Source organism: Eriocheir sinensis, chromosome 49 (genome assembly GCF_024679095.1).
Source record: "Eriocheir sinensis breed Jianghai 21 chromosome 49, ASM2467909v1, whole genome shotgun sequence".
NCBI lineage: Eukaryota > Metazoa > Arthropoda > Malacostraca > Decapoda > Varunidae > Eriocheir > Eriocheir sinensis.
In genome coordinates, this window is record NC_066557.1 from 8,909,208 (window position 1) to 8,919,207 (window position 10,000).

The following is a 10,000-nucleotide window of genomic DNA, read 5'->3' on the forward strand; positions in this document are numbered from 1 at the left end:
AGTAGTAGTAGTAGTAGTAGTAGTAGTAGTAGTGGTAGTATTAGTAGTGGTGGTGGTGATAGTGACTTCTTGTAACCATTCCTCCCTTGACACCATACTTCCCGCCGTCTACCTGTGGATATGGTGAGGACAGGTGTTAAATTATTGGTGATGGTGATGATGGTGATGATGGTGATGATAGTGGTGGTGATGGTGACGATACTGGTGGTGATGGTGGTGGTGATGGTGACGATACTGGTGGTGATGGTGGTGGTGATGATGGTGATGGTGGTGATGGTGATGGTGGTAATGATAGTGGGGGTGATGGTGATGGTGATGGCGGTGATGATGTTATAGTGAAGATTGAACACTAAAAATACGAGAAATAGTGAAAGATGATGATAATGTTAGAAGATGATGATGATAATGATAATGATAAAAGATGATTATAGTTAAGAATACATAATCAACAAGTAATAAAAAAACGTAGGTAGATAATTAAAAAAAGATGGCAATAAAAAGAACATTAATAATAGGAGAAAATCAATAAAAACGTCAATAAAAGAGAACGAAAAAAAATATAATCGATAAAAATAATATTAATGAAAAGAACATAAATGAAAAAAAAAATATTGATGAAAAATTGAATATAAATAAAAATCAAATGAAATGAAAAAAATAACAATTAATGAAAAAAATATTAATAAAAAACGAATATTAATGAAAAAAATGAACATCAACGAAAAAAAAAAAATAGGAACGAACATTAAAACCCAAAACTCATTAAACGAGAAAATAATTACATGCGATAAATTAAACGAGGAAGATGATGACACATTATTAAACACACACACACACACACACACACACACACACACACACACACACACACACACACACACACACACTTTCGTTCTCCTCCTCCTCCTCCTCCTCCTCTTCTCCCTTCTCTATTTTTCTTCCTCTTCTTCCTTCTACTTTACTTTTCTCTTTCTCTTCTCTCTTTCCCTTTTCTTTCTTGTACTCTTCAACCTCTTTCTTTCTCCCCATCATCCTCTTTCTCTCTCTTCTTCCTCTTTCTCCTCTTCTTTTTTCCCCTATTCCTTTTCCTCTTCATCTTCTTAATTTCCGTCACCCTCTTTTTCTCTTTCTTTTTATTCCTCTTCCTTCAATCCTTTTCCTCTTCCTCTTCTTTTTCTTCTTCCTCTTTATCTTCATCTTTTAAAACCCCTTTTCTCCTCTTCTTCTTTCCCCTATTCCTCTTCCTCTTCATCTTTTAAATTTCCATCATCCTCCTTCTCTCTTTCTTCTTATTCCTCTTCCTTCAATCCTTTTCCTCTTCCTCTTCTTCTTTTTCTTCTTCCTCTTCTTCTTCATCTTTTAAAATCCCCCTTTCTCCTCTTCTTCTTTCCCCTATTCCTCTTCCTCTTCATCTTTTAAATTTCCACCATCCTCTTTCTCTCTTTTTTCTTCCTCTTCCTTCAATCCTTTTCCTCTTCCTCTTTTTCTTTTTCTTCCTCTTCTTCTTCATCTTTTAAAATCCCCCTTTCTCCCCTTCTTCTTTCCCCTATTCCTCTTCCTCTTCATCTTTTAAATTTCCATCATCCTCTTTCTCTCTTTTTTCTTCCTCTTCCTTCAATCCTTTTCCTCTTCCTCTTCTTCTTCATCTTTTAAAATCTCACTTCCTCTCCCTACTCCCTTCTTTTCCAAAACACACACACACACACACACACACACACACACACACACACACACACACACCTGATCGTTACCTATAACCTCCCTAATTAAACGGTCGGATCCTTGATAATAATAAGGCCCAGGTAATCCATGGAAGGTAATTAGCCGGTCGATGCAGGTGATCAAAGTAATCAATATAAGGTGAGAGGGAAAGTAATTAAAAAAGGAAAGTAATTGAAAAGGGAAAGTAATTACAGATGAATTTTTATGACAAACACTTGGGTAACATCTCTCTCTCTCTCTCTCTCTCTCTCTCTCATACAGTCGGATAAGAGGAGGTAAACGTGGAAACACAGACGAGCGGGCAGCAGAAATCCTATTGGCTCATTGCAAGGCTGCCTGCTTTCATGAGGGGAAGGAAGGAAGGAAGGAAGGAGGGACAGAAGGCGAAGGAACAGGTACAATGTTATGGAGAAGAAAAGAAATCTAGGAAGAACGGCAAGGAGAGAACAGATTGAAGAAATTGATGAAGGAATGAAGGAATGAAGGAATGAAGGAATGAGTTTGTGGCGGCCCTCCCCGTCACTGATGAAGGAATGAAGAAATGAAGGAATGAGTTGGTGGTGGCCCTCTCCCGTCACTGATGAAGGAATGAAAGAATGAAGGAATGAAGAGTTCGTGGCGGTCCTCCCCGTCACTGATGAAGGAATGAAGGAATGAAGAGTTCGTGGCGGTCCTCCCCCGTCACTGATGAAGGAATGAAGGAAGGAAGGAATGAAGAGTTCGTGGCGGTCCTCTCCCGTCACTAATGAAGGAATGAAGGAATGAAGGAATGAAGAGTTCGTGGCGGTCCTCCCCATCACTGATGAAGGAATGAAGGAATGAAGGAATGAAGAGTTCGTGGCGGTCCTCTCCCGTCACTGATGAAGGAATGAAGGAAGGAAGGAATGAAGAGTTCGTGGCGGTCCTCTCCCGTCACTAATGAAGGAATGAAGGAATGAAGGAATGAAGAGTTCGTGGCGGTCCTCCCCATCACTGATGAAGGAATGAAGGAATGAAGGAATGAAGAGTTCGTGGCAGTCCTCTCCCGTCACTGATGAAGGAATGAAGGAATGAGTTGGTGGTGGCCCTCTCCCGTCACTGATGAAGGAATGAAGGAATGAAGGAATGAAGAGTTCGTGGCGGTCCTCCCCGTCACTGATGAAGGAATGAAGGAATGAAGAGTTCGTGGCGGTCCTCCCCGTCACTGATGAAGGAATGAAGGAATGAAGAGTTCGTGGCGGTCCTCCCCGTCACTGATGAAGGAATGAAGGAATGAAGAGTTCGTGGCGGTCCTCCCTGTCACTGATGAAGGAATGAAGGAATGAAGAGTTCGTGGCGGTCCTCCCGTCACTGATGAAGTAATGACGGAATGAGTTCGTGGGGGTCCTCCCCGTCACTGATGAAGGAATGAAGGAATGAAGAGTTCGTGGCGGTCCTCCCCGTCACTGATGAAGGAATGAAGGAATGAAGGAATGAAGAGTTCGTGGCGGTCCTCCCCCGTCACTGATGAAGGAATGAAGGAATGAAGGAATGAAGAGTTCGTGGCGGTCCTCCCCGTCACTGATGAAGGAATGAAGGAATGAAGGTATGGAGTGTTCGTGGCGGCCCTCTCCCGTCACTGATGAAGGAATGAAGGAATGAAGAGTTCGTGGCGGTCCTCCTGTCACTGATGAAGGAATGAAGGAATGAAGAGTTCGTGGCGGTCCTCCCTGTCACTGATGAAGGAATGAAGGAATGAAGAGTTCGTGGCGGTCCTCCCTGTCACTGATGAAGGAATGAAGGAATGAAGAGTTCGTGGCGGTCCTCCCCCGTCACTGATGAAGGAATGAAGGAATGAAGAGTTCGTGGCGGTCCTCCCCCGTCACTGATGAAGGAATGAAGGAATGAAAGAATGAAGAGTTCGTGGCGGTCCTCCCCGTCACTGATGAAGGAATGAAAGAATGAAGAGTTCGTGGCGGTCCTCCCCCTACACTTATGAAGTAATGAAGGAATGAATGAATGAAGAGTTCGTGGCGGTCCTCCCCCGTCACTGATGAAGGAATGAAGGAATGAAGGAATGAAAGAATGAAGAGTTCGTGGCGGTCCTCCCCGTCACTGATGAAGGAATGAAGGAATGAAGAGTTCGTGGCGGTCCTCCCCGTCACTGATGAAGGAATGAAGGAATGAAGAGTTCGTGGCGGTCCTCCCCGTCACTGATGGAGGAATGTGGGAATGAAGAGTTCGTGGCGGTCCTCCCCGTCACTGATGAAGGAATGAAGGAATGAAGAGTTCGTGGCGGTCCTCCCCGTCACTGATGAAGGAATGAAGGAATGAAGAGTTCGTGGCGGTCCTCCCCGTCACTGATGAAGGAATGAAGGAATGAAGAGTTCGTGGCGGTCCTCCCCCGTCACTGATGAAGGAATGAAGGAATGAAGAGTTCGTGGCGGTCCTCCCCCGTCACTGATGAAGGAATGAAGGAATGAAGAGTTCGTGGCGGTCCTCCCCGTCACTGATGAAGGAATGAAGGAATGAAAGAATGAAGAGTTCGTGGCGGTCCTCCCCGTCACTGATGAAGGAATGAAAGAATGAAGAGTTCGTGGCGGTCCTCCCCCGTCACTGATGAAGGAATGAAGGAATGAAAGAATGAAGAGTTCGTGGCGGTCCTCCCCCGTCACTGATGAAGGAATGAAGGAATGAAAGAATGAAGAGTTCGTGGCGGTCCTCCCCGTCACGGATGAAGGAATGAAGGAATGAAGAGTTCGTGGCGGTCCTCCCTGTCACTGATGAAGGAATGAAAGAATGAAGAGTTCGTGGCGGTCCTCCCTGTCACTGATGAAGGAATGAAGGAATGAAAGAATGAAGAGTTCGTGGCGGTCCTCTCCCGTCACTGATGAAGGAATGAAGGAATGAAGAGTTCGTGGCGGTCCTCCCCGTCACTGATGAAGGAATGAAGGAATGAAGGAATGAAGAGTTCGTGGCGGTCCTCTCCCGTCACTGATGAAGGAATGAAGGAATGAAGGAATGAGTTCGTGGTGGCCCTCCCCGTCACTGATGAAGGAATGAAGGAATGAAGAGTTCGTGGCGGTCCTCCCCGTCACTGATGAAGGAATGAAGGAATGAAGAGTTCGTGGCGGTCCTCCCCGTCACTGATGAAGGAATGAAAGAATGAAGGAATGAAGAGTTCGTGGCAGCCCTCCCCCGTCACTGATGAAGGAATGAAGAAATGAAGGAATGAGTTTGTGGCGGCCCTCCCCGTCACTGATGAAGGAATGAAGGAATGAAGGCACAAGGAGAGCGTCGTCAGATAGCGCCATAAAGGAAAAGGTCAGCGGCAAACACAGCTCACCATTTGCCCGGGCTGGTTCAGACTTGTACGAGAAGGGAACTTAAAGAAATGCCTGGTACGATATCTTTACTTACTTACTTACTTAACTTACTTAACTGATACTAATGAATTACTGATATAGTCTGACTTCTGATGAGAGAGAGAGAGAGAGAGAGAGAGAGAGAGAGAGAGAGAGAGAGAGAGAGAGAGAGAGAGAGAGAGAGAGAGAGAGAGAGAGAGAGAGAGAGAGAGAGAGAGAGAGAGAGATCATGACCGCAGCACGAGTAAGAGGGAAATAAAGAGGAAAAAGAGGAAATATAAACAGACGGCTGAAGGAATACATAGGAATACATAGGAATACATAGGAATACATAGGAAGAGGGAAGCGTACTATATGGAGGTGGAAAAGATTGCAAAAGGAAGAAGAGAGAGGGAGGAATGAAGGAAAGGAAGGGGGGGAGGGGGAGGAAAGAGGAGGAAGGAGTGGAGTGAAGGAGGGAGGGAAGGGAAGGAAGGAAAGCAGGAGGAAAGGGTGGAGAGAGAGGAGGGAAGGAGGAGGGAGGAAGGGGAGGGTAGGGGTGGAAGGAAGGGAGGTGAGACGAGGGAAGAAGTGGAGGAAAGGGAGGGAAGGAGGGAGGGAGAGACAGGTAATAAAAAAGTGGAAGAGGTAAGAGGAAGAGAAGTACAATGGAAGGAGGAGGAGGAGGAGGAGGAGGAGGAGGAGGAGGAGGAGGAGGAGGAGGGAGAAGAGGAGGAGGATAAAAAAGTTACATCATAGATCAAGGTCAAGGTACCTCTCTCTCTCTCTCTCTCTTATTCACTCATTGTTTCGTCTCACGCTTCAAAAATAAATAATAATAATAATAATAATAATAATAATAATAATAATAATAATAATAATAATAATAAATACAGGTTAATTAGAAACCCCTTTACCTGTCTGTCACCCTCTCACTTTCACCTTCAATTACCTCACCTTCCCAGCATCCAATCACCTTCGCCTCTCAACACCTGTCCAATCATCTCACCTTCCTATCAACCAATCATCTTCACCTGCCTCGTTTTACCTGTCCAATTAGCTGATCTTTCTTACCTGTCTTCTTTTTCTTACTTTCACTTTTACGATTTGTCTTATGTCTGTTTTTTTTTTTTTTTTACCTTTCTCACGTGTCTTTTGTATTGAGTGGATGAGTGGAAGAAGGAAAGAAGGGAGTGAATGGGGAATGAGAAGGGATGTAAGGATGGATGGAGGGATGGAAAGAAGGAAGGAAGGAAGGAAGGAAGGAAGGAAGGAAGGAAGGAATAGTGTTACGAAAGAAGAAAGGAATGAATGAGAGAATGAATGGGAGAAAAGAAGGAAGGAAGGAAGGAAAGAAAGAAAGAAAGAAAGAAAGAAAGAAGGAAGGACGGAAGGAAGGAAGAGTGTTACGAAAGAAGAAAGGAATGAATGAGAGAATGAATGAATGGAAGGGAGAAAAGAAGGAAGGAAGGAAGGAAGGAAGGAATAGTGTTACGAAAGAAGAAAGGAATGAATGAGAGAATGAATGAATGGGAGGGAGAAAAGAAGGAAGGAAGGAAGGAAAGAATAAAGAAATGAATGAAAGAATGAGAAGACTGAATGAATGGATGAAGGAAGATAAAATGAAAGAAGGAAGAAAAGAAGGAATGATAGGAGGAAGGGAGGAAGAAAGAAAGAAGAGGATAAGGAAATGAATGAAAGAATGAATGAAGAGAGAAAAGGATGAGAGGAATGAATGAATGGGTGAAGGAATAGAACATGAAGGAAGGAAGGAAGAAGAGAAGGAAAGATAGAAGGAAGGAAGGAAGGAAGAAAGAAAGGAAAGGATAAGGAAATGAATGAAAGAATGAATGAAGAGAGGAAAGGATGATAAAATTGAATGAATGGCTGAAGGAAGAGAAATTGAAGGAAGGAAGGAAGAAGAGAAGGAAAGATAGGAGGAAGGAAGGGAGGAAGGAAAGAGGAAAGGAAGGAAGGAAGGAAGATATGAAAGAATAAATGGAGGAAAGAATGAAAGGAATGAATGAATGGATAAAAGGGTATAAATAAATGAAGGAAGGAAGAAAGGAAGGAAGGAAGGAAGGAAGTTAGCAAGGAAGGAAAAGATGAAAGAAAAAAATGGAGAAAAGAATGAAATGAATGAATGAATGGCAAAAGGAATAGAAATAAATGAATGAATGAATGAAGGAAGGAAGGAAGGAAGGAAGGAAGCAAGGAAGGAAGGAAGGAAGGAAAAGATGAAAGAAAAAAATGGAGAAAAGAATGAAATGAATGAATGAATGGCAAAAGGAATAGAAATAAATGAATGAATGAATGAAGAAAGGAAGGAAGGAAGGAAGGAAGCAAGGAAGGAAGGAAGGAAGGAAGGAAGAGATGAAAGAATGAATGGAGAAAAGAATGAGGAATGAATGAATAGCTAAAGGAATAGAAATGAATGAATGAATGAATGAATGAAGGAAGGAAGGAAGAAAAGAAGGAAATGCAGGAGGAAGAACAGCAATGAAAGAATGAATGGAGAAAAAATGAGAGAAATGAATGAATAGCAAAAGGAACAGAAATGAATGAATGAATGAAGGAATGAAGGAAGCAAGGAAGGAAAAAAGGAGGGAAGATATGAAAGAATGAAGGTAGAAAAGAATGAAAGGAATGAATGGATGGAAAAAGGAATATAAATGAATGAAGGAAGGAAGAAAGGAATGAATGAAGGAAGCAAGGAAGGAAGCAAGGAAGAAAAGAAAGAAATGCAGGAAGAAGAAAGAACAGCAAACAAACAAGTTATTTTAAGAAACCAATCAACTAACAAAACTAATCAAAAAGAAAGAGAAATAACAGAAAAATCCTCTATTAATAAACGCATTCAACCCGAGGCTTATTTTTAGCGCATTCCCTGACGGTTTTGGCTCTCAACAAATATTTTCCCAAGGCCACGAGGAAGAGGGGTCAGGTTCTAGCGAGTTCTTTTTTTCTTTTTTTTCAAGTTCGTGGTGACAGAAGCCTTGCCAAACTATCACTGGGCACATCACATTCCCCATGGAAATACTAACACAACAACCTCTACGAAAGCCGTGCCAAACTATCACTAGGCTCATAAAACTACCCATGGAAATACTAACACAACAATCTCTACCAAAGCCTTGTCAAACTATCACTAGGCTCATAACACTACCCATGGAAATACTAACACAACAATCTCTACGAAAGTCTTATCAAACTATCACTAGGCTTATAACACTACCCATGGAAATACTAACACAATAACCTCTACCAAAGCCTTGTCAAACTATCACTAGGCTCATAAAACTACCCATGGAAATACTAACACAACAACCTCTATCAAAGCCTTGTCAAACTATCACTTGGCTCATAAAACTACCCATGGAAATACTAACACAACAACCTCTACCAAAGCCTTGTCAAACTATCACTTGGCTCATGGAAATACTAACACAACAACCTCTACCAAAGCCTTGCCTAACTATCACTAGGCTCATAAAACTACCCATGGAAATACTAACACAACATCCTATACGAAAGCCTTGTCGAAATATCACCAGACTAAAAAAAATGTACCGAAAAAAGAGAAAAGAAATAGAAAATATGGATGATAAATGAAAAATAGAATCAGACTGAAAATACCGAATACTGTAAATAGAGAAAATGAAAGATAAAGGAATAGAAAATAGAGAATGGACGAAAGGGGAGAAATGCCAAGAGAAATGAGGAGTAAATGAAAATAATAAAAAGAAAGAAAATAAAAGAAAAAAACGTAAAGAATGATAAATAAGAGTGCATGAGAGAGAGAGAGAGAGAGAGAGAGAGAGAGAGAGAGAGAGAGAGAGAGAGAGAGAGAGAGAGAGAGAGAGAGAGAGAGAGAGAGAGAGAGAGAGAGAGAGAGAGATCGATATACCTCCACTCAGTCCCAAATCCTTTATATCAACACTCGAACCCATTAAGGAGAATCGAAACCTATCCAGATCCAACTCCCAATCCTTTACCTCCTTCAGTTCGATTCTTTTGGCGCAAGTTCCGCAAGTCGACTCGTTAGCCAAGACCTTTTTTAGCACCCAGTTCGAAACCCTCGTCCAGTTGCCTTGAAGATATTGAAAAAAGAGAGAGAGAGAGAGAGAGAGAGAGAGAGAGAGAGAGAGAGAGAGAGAGAGAGAGAGAGAGAGAGAGAGAGAGAGAGAGAGAGAGAGAGAGAGAGAGAGAGAGGAAGGAAGGATTAAAAATATGAGAGAAGGAAGGAATTAATAAAGGAAGGAAGAAAGGAAAGGAAAAGTAAATGAATAAATGGGAGGAAGGAAGGAAAGAAGAGAGGAAGGAAAGAAAGGGAAGAGAAAAAAATAAAAAAAAGAAAGAAGAAAAGGATAAATGAATGAACGAAGAAAGGAACAAAGGAATAAAGGAAGTAAAAAAGAAATAAACGAGGGAATAAAGAAGGAAGGGAAGGAGACGAGATAAATTATGGAAGAGGAAAATCAACAACAACAACAAAAAAAAAACACATACGGACTCAAGACGTGTTCAGACATATTTTATCGCGAGGACGGAAGAGCAATCAGCTGTTTTTATTCACATTCTTTAATTAACCTGTTTGTTGTTCACGTCACACACACACACACACACACACACACACACACACACACACACACACACACACACACACACACACACACACACACACACACACACACACACACACACACACACACACACACACACACACACACACACACACAGGGAGGAAGGAGAGAGAGGAATAAATTTTAAAAAATATCGAGAGTAGATGAAAATATAGACAATGAAGAAAAATAGTGAAAAAAAGGAAAAGAATGAAAGGGCAAATAAAATAGGAGATAGATAAACAGTATTGATAAAAATAGAAGAGAGAAAAACTGGAATAATGAAAGTTAAAAATAGATAGATAGATAGATAGATAGATAGGTATAGTAAATGGAAATAGAAAAAAAAAAGAA

At 41.8% G+C, this 10,000-nt stretch overlaps 1 protein-coding gene across 1 annotated transcript in view; it reads right to left on the minus strand.

The window, feature by feature from the left end:
• LOC126981633 (solute carrier organic anion transporter family member 74D-like) overlaps window positions 1–10,000 on the minus strand; it is an 80,512-nt gene that overhangs the window by 45,365 nt on the left and 25,147 nt on the right. The window contains exon 3 of the mRNA XM_050833071.1: window positions 1–112. This exon is cut by the window's left edge and continues 64 nt beyond it. The gene's annotated coding sequence lies outside the window, so the exon portion shown is untranslated. The remainder of the gene's footprint in view (window positions 113–10,000) is intronic.